The 23325-nt window shown below is 40.0% G+C and overlaps 1 long non-coding RNA gene across 1 annotated transcript; it reads left to right on the top strand.

The window, feature by feature from the left end:
* Positions 1-348: 348 nt before the first annotated feature.
* LOC121306359 lies at positions 349-13741 on the top strand. Its single transcript, XR_005948204.1, has 3 exons — positions 349-383; positions 10907-11242; positions 13566-13741. It is a non-coding gene; the product is annotated as an uncharacterized LOC121306359 (long non-coding RNA).
* Positions 13742-23325: the final 9584 nt, after the last annotated feature.

The raw sequence follows: 23325 nt of genomic DNA, 5'->3' as shown, positions 1-23325 counted from the left end.
CTCCACGCAGTTTCAGTCTGCGTGTCACGGGCCCAGTGTTGCTAAATTGGCGGGTTTCCAGCCACATATTGTTTTGATTTTCTTACAGTACGTGTAATGCACATACCAACGAAAATAACGAATACGGGTTCAGTGTTGATATATAGACTATATTACAGCTTATAAGAAAATAGGAGGCCATTGCCACTCAACAGTTTTAGGAAGGGTTCATACAAAATCCCTGTTCAATTTGTATAAATAGAGAACACATGTTAACAAACATTCAGCATAATTGCACATATAAATACACGATCAGTCACATTTACAAAAGGATGCATTTATTCATTTTATTTTAATATTTGTTTCCACAGGGTGGTAAGGTAAAGTTACATTTGTAAACGCTGGTAAGTGTAAATTGTTGTTTATTGTGGTAGAAATGTTAAAATAAAATGAATAAATGCATTATTTTGTTAGTGACTAATCATGCATTTACTGTTCTATTTATTCTTATGTGCAGTTATTTATGATCACATGTGTTATGTATTAATGTATTAATTTAACTGTATTTTATATTACAAATTGTTATTAAAACAATGTGATTTAAGTCTAGTGTACATTAGCAAAATATTTGTCACAAAGTGTAGCTGTTAATAAAGATTCTGATAACAAGTTTAAAACAAAGACTTTGATCAGCCACACACAGATATACAGGCTGTTCAGTGTAGTTCACACACAGATGTACAGGCTGTTCAGTGTAGTTCACACACAGATGTACAGGCTGTTCAGTGTAGTTCACACACAGATGTACAGGCTGTTCAGTGTAGTTCACACACAGATGTACAGGCTGTTCAGTGTAGTTCACACACAGATGTACAGGCTGTTCACAGATAGAAAATTCTAACTGGCATGAACGTTAGGTTATTGCCATAACCCTGGTTCTATTCATAACCCTGGATAGGGCCCTTTAAGAAATTGTACTGCGAGGAAGTGTGCCCCAGGGGACACAGAGTCAGTTTAGTTGTGGCACACTGATATTGCTGCCAGGTATACCTTCAGTGGACGCAGTTTTTCCCGCTTCAAACAGGTGTAGTAAAAAGGTTAGTATTGTCTCAATAGGGCAGGACACCAGATCGTGACCTTCAGCAATGCACCAGTCTTGGAAAACTTTCCATTTACATGAATACTGGGCTCTAGTGCTCGGTGCAATAGCACACTGTAGTGTCTCTGGCAGACCTCATCTGGATAGACAGCTCCATTCAACGGCCAGACCCAGAGTTGGAGCTGGGCTTGGTTCGGGGGCCCCCCGTCTCTCCATAGAGAACCATAGGGGGCAATGAGTGGACTCGGCTGTGGCGAAGAGGTCAACTTGTGCAGTACGAAACCTCTCCCAAATCTGTTTCACCACCTGAGGATACAGTCTCCATTCTGAGCTGTCTGGAGCTCTTCTAGGACAGGAGGTCTGCTGCCTTGTTGTCCATACCGGGGAGATGAACTGCCCTGATGGAACGCAAGTTTCTGTGCGTCCAGGACAGGAGTCTGCGCTTGCGTGATGAAGGCCTGGTGAGCGCAGGCCGCCTTGGTGGTTTATGTAGGCTACCAGTGTAGTATTGTCTGTCTGGACCAGCACATGTTTGTGCACTAACTTCTGGCAAAAATGAGATAATGCCAGAGCTACTGCTTGCAGCTCTTGGGCATTTATGTGTGCTTGCTGCCAATGTCCCTTCCACTGACCTCTTATTCCCCTCCCATTCCAGACCGCTCCCCAGCCCAGGCTGGAAGTGTCCGTAGTGACAACTTCCCTTTTGTGAGGGGAGCCGAGGGGAGATCCAAGGTGCAGATTGCTGGGACGGAGCCACCACTCTAGTGTCTTCCGGCGTTGTCTGGGCACTCGCACCAGCCGGTGTTGATCACGGACCTGGTGCACCTTGAGTGTATCTACCCAGGGTTGAAGCGGGCACATTCTCAGCAGCCCTAAGGGAAGGATTGTTGAGGTGGCTACCATCAGCCCCAACAACCTTTGGAGTATTCTGACCTGTAGAAGAGCATCCTCTCTGAATTGGGAGAGTGTGACTTCCAACGACCGAATCCTGTCTTCCGACAGTAAGGCAGGCATGCTCACAGAGTTCAGTTTGATCTCCAGGAACACAGTGGACTGAGACAGTACGAAGTTGCTCTTCTATTGATGTATGGAGAGCCTTACTTCGTCACTTGATCTATGACCTGTTTGGTGTGCGCCTCGGCGCGTGCTTTGGAACGCGTACAACCGGGGGGAGAGGTGGCAGGTGGGGCCCTTCTCCCTTGGGCTCGGGAGGGGGCACATCTTTCTTAGGCCCCGGCCTCGGTCTCCAGCCAGAGAACCGGTTCCCCCTGGCTGGCGGTGGTCCCTTACCGCCGGCTCTTTCTCTGCCTGCTTACCTGTTGTTGGGTGGAGGGCGGTGTTCAGGCCCAGTTGCCCATGCAGGTTGTGAAGACCACCTTGATCCCTGGTGGTAGGCAGGGAGGTGAGAGAATTTCGAAGCGACCTCCGTGGCCGTGTGGGACCTCTCAAGGCTCACATCAATGGTTGCTCCAAAGAACATAAGAACATAAGAAAGTTTACAAACGAGAGGAGGCCATTCGGCCCATGTTGCTCGTTTGGTTGTTAGTAGCTTATTGATCCCAAAATCTCATCAAGCAGCTTCTTGAAGGATCCCAGGGTGTCGGTTTCAACAGCATTACTGGGGAGTTGATTCCAGACCCTCACAATTCTCTGTGTAAAAAAGTGCCTCCTATTTTTCATAAGAACATAAGAACATAAGAAAGTTTACAAACGAGAGGAGGCCATTCGGCCCATCTTGCTCGTTTGGTTGTTAGTAGCTTATTGATCCCAAAATCTCATCAAGCAGCTTCTTGAAGGATCCCAGGGTGTCAGCTTCAACAACATTACTGGGGAGTTGATTCCAGACCCTCACAATTCTCTGTGTAAAAAAGTGTCTCCTATTTTCTGTTCTGAATGCCCCTTTTTCTAAACTCCATTTGTGACCCCTGGTCCTTGTTTCTTTTTTCAGGCTGAAAAAGTCCCTTGGGTCGACACTGTCAATACCTTTTAGAATTTTGAATGCTTGAATTAGGTCGCCACGTAGTCTTCTTTGTTCAAGACTGAACAGATTCAATTCTTTTAGCCTGTCTGCATATGACATGCCTTTTAAGCCCGGAATAATTCTGGTCGCTCTTCTTTGCACTCTTTCTAGAGCAGCCAATCCACCTATTTTTTTCGTCTGCAAATTTAGCGAGGTGACCAGAATCTAAATCACAATGTAGATTAGGAATAGCATCTTGAGGTCTAGATGAAGACTAAAAAACTCCTAGGTCTTTTTCATAGATTCCTTCTGTGGTACTCCCACTAATGTACATTTTTATTTCCTGCGTGCAGTACCTTACACTTTTCTCTATTAAATGTCATTTGCCATGTGTCTGCCCAGTTCTGAATCTTGTCTAGATCATTTTGAATGACCTTTTCTGCTACAACAGTGTTTGCCACTCCTCCTACTTTTGTGTCGTCTGCAAATTTAACAAGTTTGCTTACTTCTAAATCATTAATGTAGATTAGGAATAGCAGAGGACCTAATACATCCCTGTTACACCACTGGTTACCACACTCCATTCTGATCCTCTAATCAGTACTTTCTGTTTTACATGTTAACCATCCCTAATCCATGTACATGTGTTTCCTTGAATTCCAACTGTGTTCAGTTTGAGAATTAATCTTTTGTGCGAGACTTTGTCAAAAGCTTTCTGGAAATCTAAATAAACCATGTCATATGCTTTGCAATTATCCATTATCAAAGGTCTGCCTTGGTGTAATAGGGGCATCTAATAATGCCACGTTTTCGGTCTCCCCGACCTTGGCCTGCGTTAGCCATTGGTGTCTACGAGCGGCTACCAGCGCCGCTATTGACCTGCCTGATGCCTGACCTAACTTCCCCATTAGGTCAGTCATTGCTCTTGTTATCTCCTGTACCTCTCCCCGCGTCCACCTCAGTTGCCCGTTCCTGCAGCCTTTCCGCCAGCTGCGCCTGATACAGCACCCATATGGCCATTGCATTGGCCACTCGGACTAATAACGCTGCTGACACATATGCCTCAGTACTCCTACAGGGCTTGAATGGGCAAGTGGGGTCTTTGTCCCCTCTGGTAAATGTGGAACCTTGCACCAGTACTGTGACTGTGTCCCTAGTGGTGGGGAACATGCCTAGCCCAGCTTCTTGGGCTCCTGCGGAGTGAAGCAGGGATTGTCGTTCTGGAGCTTGAGGGAGCGGAAGCTGGGTCCCCCAAGAGGTGTGAACCAGCTCCAGGAAGTCCTGGCACAATGGTAGGGCTTGCTGTGGGTGTTCCTTTTGCTTCAGGAAGCGGTTCCCTTTTCCCTCCTGTTCTGCTGGCCAGGGAACGTCCGTGGCAGCAGCTGCGCTCTGCATTAAGGCCCGGATCTCCTCCATTTGTGATACATGCGGCAGGGGCGGTATGGAGCCCCCTGCTGTGGCCTGCTCAACTGAAGTGGCAGGGTCAGATACCTTGACGCTGTAAAGGACAGCTTGCCTCGGCTTGGGGGTCTGTGTGGGGCCGGAGATGGAGAGCGGGAATGGGGAAGCTGGGGCTGCCTGGTGGTAGGGGGCAGTCTACCCTGCGATTTTGAGTGTCTCCAGCATGGTCTGCTGAGCCTCACCTTCTCCACAAGCTCTTGGAAGCGCTGCTCAGCCGAGCTTTGGAGCCTCTGTGGTGATCTTGAGGATCTTTGGGAAGGGCCCTGGATCACTGATCTCATTCTCCCTTGCCCTGGGGAGAGAGACTCTGCTGGGGAGAGGGCTGCCCTCCTGCACTTAGTTCATTTGGTGAACTTGCGGCATGGAGACCAATCTAACTCATTCGCCAGCACCTCAATTTATGGCTGTTTAAACAGTGAAACGACTGGATTAACAATGGGTTTAAATGTGTAGTCAATAAAACATAGATTTACAGCCCTAATTTATGTGTTAGGAGCCAGAGTGGTCCAGTGGTTAAGTCCAGGGGCCTGTTTCATAAAAGCGATTTGCGAGGAATTGCTGTCGCAGACCTCTCGCAGGTTGCAATTTGTGCCAGGGCTGCAATGTTGCAGATTTTCAATAGAAATCTGCGCCTGCCAGACAGCAGTCGCAAGTAGCAATTTCCATGGCAGATCCTGTTATGACATAGCGCTCATACTACTAGCTCTCTGTGGAACTGTTTGTTGAATGGTTTTCTCAGGTAAAACATTCTGATGACAATATGAACATGTCTCTGTATATTATAACCCTCCCCAACAGCCCCACCCAGGGTTCTCGCCAGCACTGTTGAGCGTAACGCCGGGCCGCTACGTTGCTACCTGGAATGAAATGACTCTGTAATCAGGCCGCTACGCTGTGTGTTCAGTTTGTGGAACGGCCAAAAAAGAATAATAATCTTGTGAAACATTGTTGACTATTCCTGTATGTGAGAAATTGGTTTGCTTAACATACTTGTTTCAGCTCTCAATACTCTTCAGTGGGTTGGCTGTGACAGCATGTTCTTTAGTTTGGTGCATGTAATGTAGGCGACACGGAGAGGAGATTGAACTGTTGACAGGTGAGACTAGATCCTGGGTGCGCTCCTGATACACCGTTGCAGATCTTCATTATTATACCATAACTACATTCCCTCTAAGACTTTCATAGTTAGCCGCTGTGGCTAAAGTAACTTAACATTTTTTAGCCACACTGGGAAAACTTTAGCCCCTTAACAATACTATAAACAAGTTATAAACACGCTGTTTCAGCAAGGCAAAGAGACGTGTATTTTATCTGAAAACATGCAGATATTTGACATATGCCAGACCCTACCATTTACAATCCATAAATATTATATTTAATTTGCACTGTAACTGATTACCATTTAATAAATGCAAAACTTAGTCCCACGTGAAACGTTAGATTTCCTAAATTCTGAATAGGTTTGCAGAGATATGCATGTACTGCATAATCCTTTAGATTATATTGACTGTGACTCGGTTTTCTTTCCACTACAGAACGGTAAAGCAAAGTTGTGCCAGTAGACAGTGCTATAAGTTTATGTTAATATTAATGCCTCCCTGACCAACCGCAGCTCTAGTTACACAAGATTGTACTAATGTGATTAATAATATTAGTAGGATTGTACAGCCACTACTGTGTTTAAAACAATGTGGTTTTTTTTACCGTGTTTTCACCTCTGTCTACTGACAGTAAAATATTGCACCGATTCTGACATTAAAACTCAATGAATCATAGTGAGACGAATCTTTCTTTTTAAAATAATAAATGTTTATTATTTTATTAATTTATTCCTCCTTCGAATCCACTTTGTTACTATTTCCAAAATATATTTCAACAGATTTTAAAGAGATAGCAAACAACTGGGGAAAAAAAAAAACCTTTTTGTTTCTGGCTTGCCGTCTGTGAAAATGTTCTTTTGTGACCAGAGGGTATGTTTGAAACCATGACTGCTTCACTTCCCTGTGACTAGTATCATGGTCATATTGTAGTTGTGTGCATGGGTTTCTGCTCTTCCTTGGGCTGCATCTTTTGGAACATGATTCTAGTAACTGGTCTGTACAGTTTGTTTTATAACATTTTATTTCCCGTTTGGATGTTATGTGGGTTTTTTTTTGTTTGTTTGTTTTTTACAAGCAGCGCCGTCCGCTGATTGTTTCTATTAGAGCCTCTGCCCTCCTGTTTATGGCATGCATATGTTAAGTGATCAAGCTAAAGAGCTTTCATTTGTTAAAATGAAGTAAAACTAAGCAGTCTGCATTGACTCATCCACCAGTCTTACACAAGTACATTTTTCAAAGCCTTCGTCTGTTCGACACCGTTAATTGAAGAGTTAGTTTGATTCAGAATTTTTTTTTCTTCTCCAAAAAAAAGGACAGGAAGTATGGTGTTGGAGCGAGTTCAAAATATGTAATTATTTATTCGAATTAATATATGATAAATGCATTTTTTTTAAATGTGAAATTTAACGTTAACGAGAAACACATTCCAATAAAATCACATACAGATTGAACACAATTTACTAACATCCCGCAAGTCACACACATGAGCAAAAATCACGCAATCCTTGACACCCGCAATACGATGTATTTTATTTATTTATTGAGAGACGCCATCTATCTTTCTATCTCTAGATAGATAGATTTTAAAAAATATGTCTATGGCTACATTTATGGCTACATTTTTATTCCCCTTTAGTTAACGACATTTGGACCAAAGGTTTTAAGTAATTTTAAAAACGTGTTAAAAGTAACTCGTCCAGCATCGGTTGTTATCAAAATACTACCATATTAAAGATGTGTTGACCAACTTTCATAAAACTGTACGAGAAGTATTTCTTTGTCCTGAGTCCAGGTGATTGCAGCTTTCTTGTCCATTTTAACTATTGTTTTCACTGTAGCAGACAGACTCGCGTGACACACACCAGTGCTCTGCTTGGATATTGCCTGGAACCTGTTGCCTGTAGTAGAATTGCTGTCCACTTAGGCAATCGCGTTGCCAGGCAGTTGCCAGAATGTTGACAATGTCAGGGCTGTTACACAGGGCAATCCTCACGGGATTTGGTCACAGGCGATAAAAGTTGCTAGTAAGTTGTATCGTAACAAGGGCTTTAGAGCTCTTTGATGATTTTGAATTCTCTGTCTTTGAAAAAGAACATCCTGTTGACTAGGGATGGGAATTTTAAATGTTTAAATGTATAAACTCTACAGAAGTGGTTAAATGTTGAATAATATGCTAGATGTAGAACGTGACAAATTTCACCAAACGCATATTTTAATGTATTTTAGTAATTTATCCTCATAGCTTTTCTAATTGGTGACACTGGGGCGGGTTTTATTCTCGGTTGATCTGGAGCTTCACTGGTGCTCTCTGTTCATGCTGTAGTAGGCGTGGCATGGTATCCAGCCCACTTGGTAAGAAGGGTAATGGCTAGTGTTCTTTTCAGACGTTGTGTTATATTAATAAAATATCATCTAAAAAACAAAGGAAAGAAGCAAAGCCACATTCAGAATTATTTTGAGGAACCGGACAAGAAAACTGTGGCATGTAAATCATGCCAAACGAAATTGCCATACCACAAAAGCTCAAGCTCAATGCTTCCTCATTTGAAAGCTGAAACATTCAGAAACAATATACTTATATAAGGGCTTTAATTTACCAATACACTTTTATGCAAATCATTTATTTTAAAAATGTCCTTTATCTAAAAAGGGGTTTCCTGCTTGTGGCACGGATCCCTGAACAGTAGAGTTAATACAGTGTAACAACACAGTAGAGTTAATACAGTGTAACACAGTAGAGTTAATACAGTGTAACACAGTAGAGTTAATACAGTGTAACACAGTAGAGTTAATACAGTGTAACAACACAGTAGAGTTAATACAGTGTAACAACACAGTAGAGTTAATACAGTGTAACAACACAGTAGAGTTAATACAGTGTAACAACACAGTAGAGTTAATACAGTGTAACAACACAGTAGAGTTAATACAGTGTAACAACAGTAGAGTTAATACAGTGTAACACAGTAGAGTTAATACAGTGTAACACAGTAGAGTTAATACAGTGTAACACAGTAGAGTTAATACAGTGTAACACAGTAGAGTTAATACAGTGTAACAACACAGTAGAGTTAATACAGTGTAACAATGTATTGGAATCTGTGTTTGATAGATTCTGTAACGTAAGCTGTGTTTTTTAATATTATTATTGGTTTTGTTTTGTTCTTTTGAATATAATGTAAAAAAATAAGTTTTAGTTTAGTGTCTTCACTTTGTGCCCCAGCACAGGTACATAATAATACAAATGCTTTTAAAAAGACCAGATTCCCACTGTTTTTTTTTTTTTTTTTTTTTAAGAGTCTATTGATTTTTTAGTATTACAGCAGAACAGCCTATAAGATTGTTACTTTTATTAAAAATGTGAAGTTACCAGTTAAACTAATAACTAATAATGCCCATAAATTAACCAATCAAACATGTTATACTTTGCTGTCTACATGTGTTTATTTATTTATTTATTTATTTATTTTACTTTGCAATGTTAAAATGTTATTTGCTTATTTAGGGTTTCTGCTTCGAAAATGTTGGTATACATCAGAATATGTGTGTATGTAGATCTGGTTCAAACGCTGACACCTGCATGGCATTTAAACGTTCAGAAAGGTACCGAAAGCACATCCCTAATATAGTTTCCACCAGTCCACCCAACATTTTATTTTATTGTACTGCAATTGTGCCAAGGAGAATTTGAAGAGAAGTCTTAGACTACTGCCTACCTTAACGTGTGGATCCAGTTATGTTTTAAACAACCACCATACATATTTAAATTACAATATCACTGATTTCTGCTGAAGATTAATGGCATTGTGTATTTCCTTGAATTCCTGCCACACTAGAGGAGAAGCACAGGTATTGCCTAGAACAGGCCTGTTTATTTTCTGACAGCGGCCCGACAGTGTATTAATTCCATTTCCTTATGAATATATAATTTTTTTTTTAAACTTTGAGTTGCTTTTTCAATTTTTTTTGTATAAAAAGCAGCACACCATTTGAATTGATACTGCGGAGGGTAATTGCTTCTCATCAGCTTGTCTCCAACTAATTTCACAAGTCTGCCTCTCCTTTCTCAAATGCGCAAACCTGCCGCTACTTTGAAACAACCCGTTTCCATCAGAATAGGCTTGTTGCTAGATAAGTGACATCACTGCCCCTGTGTCTTTTGCTACATTGTTGCCTGCTACAGCTGAACAACTTGTCAGTTAAAATAAAAACTGCTTAGATATTTCATTTGCTTTGTGTTATTGTGCAATGCTTTTGTACAGGACCGTGAAAAAGTATTTGCCCCCTGTCTGATTTTCTGCATTTTTGCACATTTTTCACATTGAATTAGAATTCCTCGACGGCGCTGCGAGAGACTGATCAATAACTACAGGAAGCGTTTAGTTGCAGTTATTGCTGCTAAAGGTGGTGTAACCAGTTACTGAGTTTAAGGGAGCGATTATTTTTTCACACGGGGGAATTGGGTGTTGCATAACTTTCTTTAATAAATAAATGAAATAAGTATCAGAATGTTGTGTTATTTGTTCACTCGGTCTCTTTTATCTAATATTAGATTTGGGTTGAAGATCTGATAACATGCAGTGTCAAATATGCAAAAATGCAGAAAATTAGATGGGGCAAATGCTTTGTTTTTGATTGTTTTGTATATTTTGTTTGATGTGTATCGTGCAGTACTAAGGGAAATTGTCGACGTGTATATTCCTAATGTATATTGCAGTAAAGGGTTAGACTTTGATTATTCTTTAGTAAGGAGCAGCCTGCTATACACAGTAGGATAAACCAGTTTTCTGGATATGCGGCCCGTGATAAGTTTGGTTGCACACCTTTGCCTTAGAAAATGGGTAGAAATCATTATGGGAGATTATAATACGCAAAATAAAACGGAACAGAAATCTAATAGCAGTGTTATTAATGTGCAAGAAAAAAACTGGGTTGGTGGACTGCATGGGGAAAGATAAAAGGATAATTTCTGCCATCTACTGGTCACTTTGAGTAACTGTGATTCAAATATAAAATCCAAAATCTTTAAAAGAAAAAGCCAAATTTAATTGTAAACTGCTTTTCTGTCCTTAATGTCTTTGAAATCATTTTAAAATACTTTCAATTAAGTGTATCTTTGTTACCTTTACTAGTTTTATTCTGCTAGTTTAATTTAAAACACTGAGGGAGACCTCAGTTTTCTCTTTTAATATTGCTACGTGAAAGAAACGCATTTTTATAGGAAAAGTGAAACAAAGCAAATATATGAATTATACAAAACAACCTGTTCTCCTTGAACTAAGTGAACACATTGTAATACATTTTCAGATTTGGAGTAGCTGGTAACGGCTCGCTGAAGAGAAGAAAGGACACATTCACTGCAGCTCTCCCAGCAGAGAAAGTGCTAACGACTCCCTCAGGAAGAGAACAGTGAGAGGCTAACCGCGCTCTGCTGACACCCGGGGAGTGGCTGACGTGTTGGGTGTGTGTTCGTGTGCCTAGAACTGCGAGAGAGTGGTTTAAATATGCAGAACAGACAAGCCTAGTCACACAGGCTACCTGTCGCTGTTAGTTTGAGCTGCCTGTTTACCCTGGAGAGAAGAACCGAGATGGTCCGAGCAAGTAACTAGAGCCTTGCTGCAGATCCCACTGACAAAACCTGAAGTAAGTTTCTCTTTTTATTCATTTTTTTAAATCAGCTTGATACTTGCCTTGTATTATCTAATTGTAACTGATTGTGTTACAACAGTTAATAAGTTACTTGGCAGTGTAGTGAATTAGGTATACAATTTATTTAAATATAAGTTAGTCTCTAGTCGCCCACTCAGGGATGTCACAATGTAAGAAATGAGATATACCATATTTAAGTTCAGGATCACGTAGAACTCGAATTGCCTTGACAATAATCGACTCTCACACAACGTGTCGGAAATATAAAACAGTATTTTCTACTAAGAATAAAAAGGGCGCACAGCTAATCTAATATTACAGAAAGGAAAGGCAATTGGTTAGAGATATGCATGAATAGTATACAGTTCATTGATTCCATAGTCAAACGATTACAACGACCATTAGCAACATTATGAGCATACATAGTTAATATACTAATATTAATTATGGCTGATCACACAAAGTGTCTACTTTTGCATTAATTAATTCAACTTCACATTCAGAACAGAATCCAACATTCCAGTACCTAATTTAGCAAATTAGTTTTAATTTAGTTTAGATGTGAGCTACCAGACTAATAATATGTTATCAACCTCAATTGATTATATATTCAAATTAACTCAGAAATGGGGAAATGATCAAATTCTCTGCATTTGTGAGGCCACTCCTTTGAGTTACACATTTCAGCAAACAAAATACATTTCTTACTCTAAAACAGGAAGTTATATTCTATTACTAGAATAGTTTATCACTAACTTGATAGCATTAGCTACATTAGTCATACAATGTTTAATATTTGATCTGTTGAATACTGATTTTCAATAAAGAAGTCAGTCTTCATTGTTGATGAACACTGCAGCTCCTCTCTCTGGATCTGCAGTTCCAATGAAGATGGCACTTTGCTTGAAGTATGCATTGTGTCAGCTAGCAATAAACATATAGTTCTTTTCAAATGGAATCAGCTTGTTGATTTCCAATAGTTTTGCAGTATTACCTTTGACTTGTCTGGAGTTTTCCAACTGGAAACAATAGCTTTGACCAGACATAGCTCTGTTTAGAGAATGCGTTGCAATTGAAAAGTTATGTAGTTTGTAGAAGTGTTCTCATTGAATTTCTTCTGTATGGCTAGTACATGACCTTAGCCCAAGCTGCTGGCTGTGCTTCTGTTCGTTTCATGCAGCGACATGGAAACCAAGATACCTGCTTTCAGATCAAGGCAGTGTCCCATTTACTGTCTCTTGTAGGCAAACAGCTAGGGCTCTCTTCAAAGCTGATATCAGCCTTCTCTGAACATGATTTTAGCCAGACGTCAGACCATAGATTCTTCCATGATTCCAGCATACTTTCTTATTGCTTTCTCCAAGCTTCAGAAACTTTCTTCTGAGCAGTTCAGCTTCCTTTTAGTTTCTCAGAACTGCTTCCTCAGCACCACTTTCTTTGTCTGTCCCAGTCTTGTTGAATGAAGCGCCGAACCATCGTGATTGGGTTGTTGAATTCATGGCTTGTGTTTAACATCACGCAACGTGCCCAATACTGGTTAGCTCATCTCTCAGCCACTCCTTGGTCTCTCCCACAGCTCTTGATTGGCAGATCACTCAAATATCCATTGTCTTGTCAAACGGTGATTGACGGCACCCCCCCCACCCTTTCTTGGTGGGGAGGAAACTCACCCTTGTGTCTGTGATTCATCAAAGCCTGCCAGAATGGCCCGTGCAGAGGTTTCAGTTTGTGATAACGCAAAAGATTTTTAACAACTCTGCTTCAAAGCTGCATCTAATCTACTTGGAGCAAGAGATGGGAGGTGGGGGGCATTAACTTGAAACTCTCAGACAAGTTTAAACAGTTTATATGACGTCCAGCAATAACCTGATTTGACTGTACTGTCCGCTACAGCAGGAGTGTAATTGTGTGGAAGTCTTTGTTTGTTATTATGAATATAAGTTTTAAACCTATTAGTGACAGTGAATATAACACAGATGTTGTAAGATCTTAGTTTCTAACACAAGCAAGTAAGATTCGTGGAATTTAACATTTGTCAATTAAGTTTTATTCCTGATGCACTTCCAGATGTTTAGGGCTTTAACAGAATATTTCTACTGATTTGAAAGTTAAATTCATTATATTAAATGCATTATATAAATGTGACAAGCACCAGTGACAGTTAATTAAAATCTAAAAGTTACAAAGTATGTATCTTCATTATTGGTCTTTGTGGTTGTTTGATTGATAGTACAAAAGAAACTGAGGGAAATGTTTTCTTTAACCTGAAGGTGACAGAAAACAAATAGCAATGCTTAATTTCATTTTCTGTTTTCAGGACTGCCTTGGTGAAAGCCAAGGAACAAAGATGGAGTCTGTTTACATTAAACAAGAGGAGGTTCTGGAATTGGTACCTATCTGCATTAAACAGGAGATGCCTGAACTGGAGCCTGTCCACATTAAAGAAGAGACTGAACTGGAGCCTGTCCACATTAAAGAAGAGACTGAACTGGAGCATGTCCACATTAAAGAGGAAGAGACTGAACTGGAGCCTGTCCACATTAAAGAGGAAGAGACTGAACTGGAGCCTGTCCACATTAAAGAAGAGACTGAACTGGAGCCTGTCCACATTAAAGAAGAGACTGAACTGGAGCCTGTCCACATTAAAGAAGAGACTGAACTGGAGCCTGTCCACATTAAAGGAAGAGACTGAACTGGAGCCTGTCCACATTAAAGAAGAGACTGCACTGCAGCCTGTCCACATTAAAGAGGAAGAGACTGAACTGGAGCCTGTCCACATTAAATAAGAACTGAACTGGAGGTCCACATTAGAGAGAAACTATATCACTGTACTCCATGGAGAGAAACTATATCACTGTACTGACTTTGGGAAGAGGTTCAGTCATTTAGGAAGCCTAAAAGCACACCAGCAGATTCACACAGCAGAGATGCCGCATCACTGTGCTGACTGTGGGAAGAGTTTTAATCAGTTTGGAAACCTAAAAAAACATCAGCGAATTCACACTGGAGAGAAACCACATCACTGTATTGAATGTAGGAAGAGTTTCACAGCGTTAGATGGTCTAAAAAAACACCAGCGAATTCATACTGGAGAGAAACCATATTACTGTACTGACTGTGGTGAGAGATTCAGTCGGTCAGGAACACTAAAAATACACCAGAGAATTCACACTGGAGAGAAGCCGTATCACTGTTCTGACTGTGGAGAGAGTTTCAGTGCATCAGGAACACTAAAATCACACCATCGAATTCACACTGGCGAGAAGCCGTATCAGTGTTCTGACTGTGGGGAGAGTTTCAGTCGGTTAGGAAGCCTAAAAACACACCAGCAAATTCATACAGGAGAGAAACCATATCACTGTACTGAATGTGCGAAGTGTTTTAGAGCATTAGAAGGTCTAAAACAACACCAGCGAATTCACAATGGAGAGAAACCGTATCAGTGTCTTGAATGTGGGGAGAGCTTTAGACAGTCAGGACACCTAAAAACACACCAGCGAATTCACACTGGAGAGAAGCCATATCACTGTAATAAATGTGGGGAGAGCTTCCGTCAGTTAGGACATCTAAAAAGACACCAACAAATTTATACATTAGAGAAACCATATCGCTGTTTTGAATGTGGGGATAGCTTCCGTCAGTTAGGACATCTAAAAACACACCAGCGGCTTCATACAGGAGAAAAATCATATCTCTGTACTGAGTGTGGGGAGAGTTTCAGTCGTTTAGGAACACTAAAAACACACCAGCGAATTCACACTGGAGAGAAGCCGTATCACTGTTCTGACTGTGGGGAGAGTTTCAGTCAGTTAGGAAGCCTACAGAAACACAAGCTAATTCACACTGGAGAGAAGCCACATCACTGTACGGAGTGTGGGAAGAGTTTTAGATGGTTACAAAGTCTTAGCCGGCACCAGAGAACTCACACATTAGAATAGACATACCAAAATGTGGTAAGGCATTTGCTTACTTCAGGCAAGTGAAAAGGCTTAAATGCTAGTGTCAAAGGGAGCCCCAGTAGCTGGTCTGTGGAGTGTCTGTTTGTGCTGTGGGACATATTCCCTGAATATGATATTAATACCTGAATGTGTATTCATGATATAACTGGACTCATTAATGAAACTGGTGTGTTTTAGGAAAAAAAGCGAACTGATGTGTCTTAATAAAAGGGCCCCTTGGTTCCTGACAGGAATACTGAACTGAAGATGACCAGGGCTAGGAGGGTACATCTGGACTGGGTGAGGCTGAAAGGACAGTGCAAAGACTGTAAAACTGCAAGCACAAGCGGTTTGGTGCAAGGAAGATATACAATATAGATGTCAACAAGTCCCAACTGCAACAAGCTGATGGACGAAAGGAAGCAGACAAAGGACAAATCTCGAAGATTTGTGAGTTAAAAAGGCAAGATACACAAATGATCTCATGAAAGTGGCAATTCAACAGAGTGAAGAGACTACAAATATCCAAGCAAAACCTGAACATTTTGTGCTCCACATCGAATGCTAAACAAGGTGCTGTCACTCTGCTAAGCAAAGCTGCAACTCCGGGACTCTGCCTAAAAGCAGAATCAAGATGGGACTGCCTGAGAACGGACCCAAGACGAGGAAGCAAGCTGTAAGCGAGTCAACTGCTACAAGCAACGAGAATGAGGCCCGACGAGAAGACTGCCGTAAAGCTTGCAGAGACTTACCAGACAAACCAGTCTGGGTCTGATGTATACCTAAAGCCACAGTATCCAAAAGAAACTGTGCCCTGCTACCTGTGTAACTAAAAGATTCAGCAAAGAGGACAGAGCGGACGGGCACTGTTGTGGATCCTATACCGAGGACTGAAGACTTTGTTGCAGCTGCTTGTTGATTTTATCAAGAATTGAAAGCTTAGTTGCCAAGTTTGATCCAGCGTAGGATTGAAGACGTTGTTGCATTTTCCAATCGTGAAACTAAATTAATTGTAACATTCACATAGAATTGAACTGTTAATTATTTGGTTTACACACTTTGCATGTGAAATAACTTTTAGTAAAACTTGAAGTAACTATAAGTAATCTACCTCATATTGTTGTATGAACAATTTAAAAATAAACTTGCCATATACTTAATTTAGATACCATTAATAAGCTTTATATGATGTATTCTTAGTCTCAAACAATGCAGACAGTGATTGTATATGGGCGTGTTTGTGCGAGCGACAAGCTACGTCAAAGCTTGTTCACACCACAGTTTGTGTGTAGAGACAGGCGTGTCATATTTCAGTTTCCTGCTAGCCATCATGACAGTAGTGACAGTTTTTTTAGTTGTGATTGTGCTTAGAGACTGACACCCCGTTCATACTTACTGAGTCTGACCGGAGTGGGGGACATCAGACCAGAAAACAGCAACCAGGAAATAAACGACACAGAGGTGGAGTTTGGTGGAGCTGAGCGAATGGTCTCGCTCAGCGTTTAATAGTGCACAGACAGACAGAAAATAAACGGTTGTAAGACAAACAAAAGCACAGGACACAGCACTGGTAGCCAAAATAAACAGACAAACAAAATGGACTAACACTAAACAAACACGGGGAGCTGATATTTTACTTATTACTATTATTATTATTATTACCTCCGTCTCCAATCCCATTCTCCGCTCACTGAACACACAACCCCGAGTGAGTGATAAATGCAGCTTTTATGCAGGTGTACAGAGACTCGATTGCTAATCAATCAATCAGTTGGAGTCGCGGTACGATTGCACGTGAACTAATAAAGTGCAATTCCCCGTGCTCCTATATTATTACTTTTTACTTGCACGTGAAGTGCTGTGCAATCCTCATGTCTAAATACAAATATACATTTTAAACACTGGTGTTACACAGACTCGTTTATATCCTGTGTAGCAATGACTGTACACCAACATTAACACACAAAATACACACAGGGTGAGCACTTTGCCACAGGCTCCACTAACAAGTAGTTTAGTGTTTATTTGCATTACGATTACTATGATTGGTACTGTACTTATTGCATAAGATACGATAAAGGCGTGTGTTGACGGTGCGGTTGGTTACTGTGGAAAGATGCGATCATTTTGTATCATACGTAATGCAGCAAACAAGGACGTGTACATTACCTTAATCACAATACAGATTATTGTATTAACGGTGACTGAATGTGCAACATAGTATGCATTATTTATCAATATTAAGATTTACAATCTTAGCTACAATCTGAAATGTGTGTGTGCGTGTATATATACACACACACACACACACACACACACATATATATATATATATATATATATAGAGAGAGAGAGAGAGAGAGAGAGAGTTTTATTGTTTTAATGAAAGCTGTATGATGAAGAAATACTTACCATTCATGACTGACCCAGCATCATCGCCAAAAGTGTCGGTGTATTCAGTGCGTTCCCCATTGCTATTTTCCAGACTGGAGATTGCCGTAGGTTCCATAAAATCCAAGCTCCGTGGTGAGTTTATCTCTGGCCTGCTGCTCAGTATTTCCAAGAGTTCTCAGACAAACTTGAAGGTTTTCACCACAGATAACATGGACATAAAGCAGATGGCTGCTTCTGCATCCAATGCTATCAAAGAATATCACAGACGAGTGATCAGGAGAGTATCTACGTCTGTAAAGAGGTAGGTGAAAAATAGTGAACAAGGGGTGGGGCTTGGCTGGAGATGCAGGACTGTCCTTTTGTGATTCAGTACCTTTTAAACCTGCTTTACTCGGGGGGGGGGGGTATTTAAAACGGCACGTGTGAAAATAAATTGGACCTGACGCGTCTGAAAAGCGCTGAATAAATGGACCTCTAAGGGTTAATTCATCCCAGCTGCTACCCCTTAAAACCGACATTGTTTGATCTACTATGCTCGACCTAGTAGGGGAGTGGTTTGAGCTGCGTCACCGCATTGATGCGTTAAGGCCGGCCCAGGGCCTGCGTTGGGTTCACACAGGCAGATAGGCCGGCCCTCAGGCAGCATTGGTACTTTAGGCTGCATCAGAAAGCTAGTATAAATTTCACCCAGCCTGGGCCTGCCCAAACCGCAAGTGTGAACGGTGGGTAAGAGATTTACTTTAATGATTTCTGTTTATTATTTTTGTACTTAAATATTACTATTGATTAAACATTCCTTGTGTCTGCGCTTGAGTGTGTTGATAGTAAATCCTCGATCTTTGTAACACATCAATTAAATATTATTAATAAGAGAACTAATCAACCCAGATAAACATTAAATTATCAATTATTCCTACAGTGCTTTGGAGAAATCCGCTGTGACACACAGCATGAGACGCATTGCTAAGCGACCAGCTGACCAATGTATTTTTAATTATTATTTTAGTTTACATATATTAGCCTATATTTTCTTCGTTTCTGCTTGTGTAAAATGATGGATAATTATAAATCTGTAGTCATTACTTATCTAGCTCTTTTTTTACCCTAGTATAACAGTATTCAGAGTTTTCTTTTTTTTTTACATAATAATAATAATAATAATAATAACAATAAATGATGATTATAAACACTCAACATATTGTGTGGCATATATATTGAATCCTCTACACCAATAATTAACTTTTATCACAAACATGTTATTATGTTTTTAGTTGTTCAGTTTCACTTTCGGTTCTACATCTGCCATTTCGGCTCTTTTTTTGCAAAATACACACATTACAAAACGTTGTGTAGCTCTTCAACTATACAAGCTATTTCAATAGATATTTGAAATCCTCATAAAATTGCACAGCTCCTATATACTCTGTTTTTTTTCCACGTTGCTTTGAAAAATCTAAAATTTTTCATATTTTACAAATATTTATGATTTTCAAAATTTTTGAGGCGTGGCTTATAATAAATATAATACATCCTACAACAACACATATGTCATTGGAAAGGTCTACTACATACCTTTCTGTTTATGTATTAGGTTTTAATGTCTGATTTGTGGTTATCAAACTAAGTGATAAAACAGTATTTGTCGAATGCATGTGCAATTATGGTAATTCCACGTAGGCAGCATTGGGTTAATCTGGACTTCTGGTTGCAGGTCAAACCCGTGGGATTTATACAAATGAAGTGATACACGCCGCTGTACTCGCGTCCATCATTTTATTATTTACAGGTGTTTGCCATAAGGCTCTGGACATTGACGTAATTTCAATAAATACCTTTGCACCTGATAATTATCGTCTGTGTGATTAATCCGCTCTGCACTGCACTCGCCTCTATTCACGCACCACTTTGCCACAGTCCTTCCCTACTTTCTTAGCAGAAGTTGTTTAGACATGTGTGAGCAAGTACAGTACGCTGAGTATCACTTTAACATGTACCTGAAAATAACACAATAACGGTAAGAGACTTTCATCTCCGAGTATAGCATCTACTTTGTCTTCAATTCGGGTAAAATCTGCCACTCTGATTTAGACAACTGTGTATATATAATGTGTTCTTAAATAGTACAATTAGTATTATTTTTATTATTTGTTTTGAAAATGGAAATGTTATGTTTCACTTTCATTGCATTTGAACTTTCAATAAGTCTGTATGCAATGATGCATTTACGAGGTCATGCTTCAGTGTATTTGATTTCAGATCATGTATTTTTGTCTTTTACACAGAAACATATTCCAGTCAAACCTGTATTAAGAGTCAATTATTATTTCAATCCCTGTGTCTGCCTTTCAGGTACGCGTTGATTCATTGCATCTGAAACCAACGCCAGCAGAAGATCTTTCTCTATTACCACGCACATTGTTTCCATACTCTTATAAGTATGGCTTGAATATTTTGCTGTTTATTTTCCTTTTAATAGTTTGCTTTTAAGTCTTAAGCAGCTACATCCTAATTATGTGAATATTCTGTTAAATTAGCTGGAAGGAACAACGCAGCATGAACCGGACACATTGGAAGATACCTAGTTCCCAGGCAAGTGTGACAACGAAGTGCAAGTTAAACTAGCATCTGGGGGAAGTGATTAATGTCATTGTTTGCTCTTGTGTTCGAATAATGAAGAAGGTGAAAGAGAATCAGCAAGTCAATCAGGCCATCAAGGTAAAAAAAAGCGACTTTGTTTAGTCATTAACAGTTTAAGATATTGAATTGGCTCAAAACATGGTCACGTGAACAAAAATAAAACCCTAAAATTGGAACGTGGCGGAATTCCAAACTGCTTGTTCACTATCTTGCGTGGAAAAGCCACCAAGTTAAATATAAGAAGGTTTTGTCTCAGGCTAGATTTTTATACTATTCTAACCTGATTGGGAAAAAAAAAAAAAAACATTTAAATGATCCTAGATTTCTTTATGCATCTATAGCTAAATTAGTAAATCCACCTTCTATTACTTCTAACTCTAATATTGGTTCAGTTTTTAGTTGCACTGGGTTTTGAAAATTCTTTCAAAATAAAATTATTGACATTACAGATCAGATCTTACAGACTCCTATTATGGACCTTTCCTCCTACTTTGAATTAACTAGACCTGATACGTTGTGATGGAGGCTTTTATTGGTTACTTTGCAAGAGCTGACAGCGTTACGCCAACCGCTTGTGCCCTTGATCCTATTTCTACTAAACTATTAAAATATGTCTTTAGTGTTTCTAATATAAGCATTTTAACAATTATAAAGGACTCGCTTTCATCTGGCATATTTTTCCATTTTTGTCCATTTTTGGTTTGGGTCTTGTCTTTCCGATAAGTTTCAGGTCGTTTGTCAGGGAGATGGAGTCTGATTTGTCAGAGGTTGTCTGTGGTGTTCCTCAAGGTTCTGTTTTAGGTCTCCTGTTGTTTTCATTATATATGTTTCCATTAGGTGATATTATCCGCAGGCATGGAGTGAATGTCCATTGTTATGCGGATGATACTCAGCTGTACTTATCTTTCAATCCAGACAATCCCTCTACTGGGGCGCTATTAGCTGCTTGCTTTGCCGACATAAAGTGTTGGATGTCACAGAAATTTCTGATGTTAAATTTTGATAAAATGGAGATCATGCTTGTGGGTTCACAGCACCAATTAAAAAATGTTGATTTATATAAAATAGATCTTAGCAGCCATTCATACCACCTGGAAGTTGGTTCCTTATTCCCGGTTCTTATTCGCAGTGTAGTTGACAAAGCAACGTGTCCTTTTCATGTGTGTTAACGCCCTTACACATCAAGCTCAATTAATATATTGCTACTATTTAAAAATAATCATGCCTTCTTTTTAAAAAAATCCCTGAAATTAATATTAAGAATTTAATTTTATCCATATATTAATAACAAATCTGTATCAGCAGCACAGCGGCACCCTATATTACCTGCTTGTTTTGCCCGATTTACTTCCTTAGACGCTTTGCTCACTAATACCTTGGTATCGCTAGATCCGTTATGGTCTCTGCAAAAAAAATTTGTGAGCAAGCCGTACCCCACGAACAGCAGCCCCCACGCGTTCTGTGTTGGTTATAATGGGCTACACTTTGGGGTGCTGCTACTCGTGGGGTACAGCTTACTCATTAAAATCGTTAGTGTTTTTGCAAAGAGGAGACCATAACCAATCTAGTGATACCAAGGTATTTAGTGAGCACGGCGTCTAAGGAAGTAAATCGGGTAAAACAAGCGGGTAATATGGGGTACCGCTGTGCTGCTGATAAAGACTTGTTAATATGTTTTTTTTAAAAGAAAGCGATTATTTTTTAAATAGTAGCAATATATTAATTGTGAGCATGATGTGTAAGTGAGTTAAAACACAGAAAAAGGGCACACTGCTTTGTTAACTACACCGCGAGTAAGGAACTGGAAATAAGTAACCAACTCCCAGGTGGTGTTCCAATGTGCCTATTGTTGCACCTGCAGTCCTTACCAGTTGATAAAGCGCTCTTATGAGGGTTATTTTGCTGTTTGAAAATGGATACGTTAAAAAATAACGTCCAGTTTTTCCGTTTTGTTTATTTCATGATTTTTTGCAGCACTAGTTTTTGTTGTGAATAAATACAAACATGTTCCTCCTTTTTCTATGAGTGGTATGGTTTGCTCAGAATTCCACCTGAGGTCTAGTAGTCGTCACTCGAGCTTCATCCCAGCGGTGGACACTTGGTGGGTATTTATCGTGGTCAAAGTTTCTACTTGTATGGAGCTGCTCTTCAGTTCAGGTAACCCATACAGAAAAGCGAACATGATTTATTAACTGTTTGTAAAACATGTAAAGAATAAAAGCACAGCTAACTTTTTTATTTTTTATTTGGATTTGAGTGCATGTTTGTGTATTTGGTCACTGTGGGTATTCAGAAGTCAAAGCCTCCTTCCTGGCTTTAGAGAAAAGAGGGCCATGCCCATGTTATGATGTGCTAAAGTAAAGTTGCTGAAAGTAATCAGACTGCATCCTGTTGATTTCTTCAACTCGTCATTCAAACCAGAGACTATGTGCTGTTGTGGTTACTGTATTGACGCGGACAGCAAACACTATTCTCATCCACACACCTGCACTCACAGGATCCTCTGGTGGTCCTTTAAGGAAAATACACCTGCGGAAACTTTACGTGATATGCGGGACAGCATTCCCTAGTGGTCATGATGGGAATGGCGACCCATTCTTAGACCCTGGGGGCCCCACTAGACTAAGTGAGGTCATTTCTACAGCATAAAGAAATACTCAAAATGAACACAAAAATGCAAAACTACCAGATATGTGATCTTAAAATGGTATAGTCTGGTACATGACAGGAGGCGCTTTGAATAAAGACCATGCTTTAACCCTTTCAAGATCAGTCGCTTATTTATTTAAACCTGCAGAAAATGTCAGCAACTGCTGGTGAGCTGGTGATCAGCTATGACTTGAGAATTGAGAACAAAAGAGAACAGCAACCACATTAATTTAGGAGTCTAAAAACTCCATTAAACCAGCCCCCAGTCTCCTGAACCGCACTGTATAGAAAGGGATCCATTGCTAAAGAGCAGTTTCTGTTCAGCCCCTGTGCTGCTCATCACTCTGTATCCTGAACTACACTGTATAGAAAGAGCAAGCAGCCTTGTCAGAGGAGTGCAGTCTCTAAAAATAGTAAAAAAAAAAAAAAAATTAAAATGCCAAAGATTGTGATTGAAAC

This window comes from Polyodon spathula, chromosome 47 (assembly GCF_017654505.1).
Source record: "Polyodon spathula isolate WHYD16114869_AA chromosome 47, ASM1765450v1, whole genome shotgun sequence".
Classification (NCBI taxonomy): domain Eukaryota; kingdom Metazoa; phylum Chordata; class Actinopteri; order Acipenseriformes; family Polyodontidae; genus Polyodon; species Polyodon spathula.
Note: the sequence above shows the minus strand (reverse complement) of the source record. Positions and strands in the feature narration are given on the sequence as shown.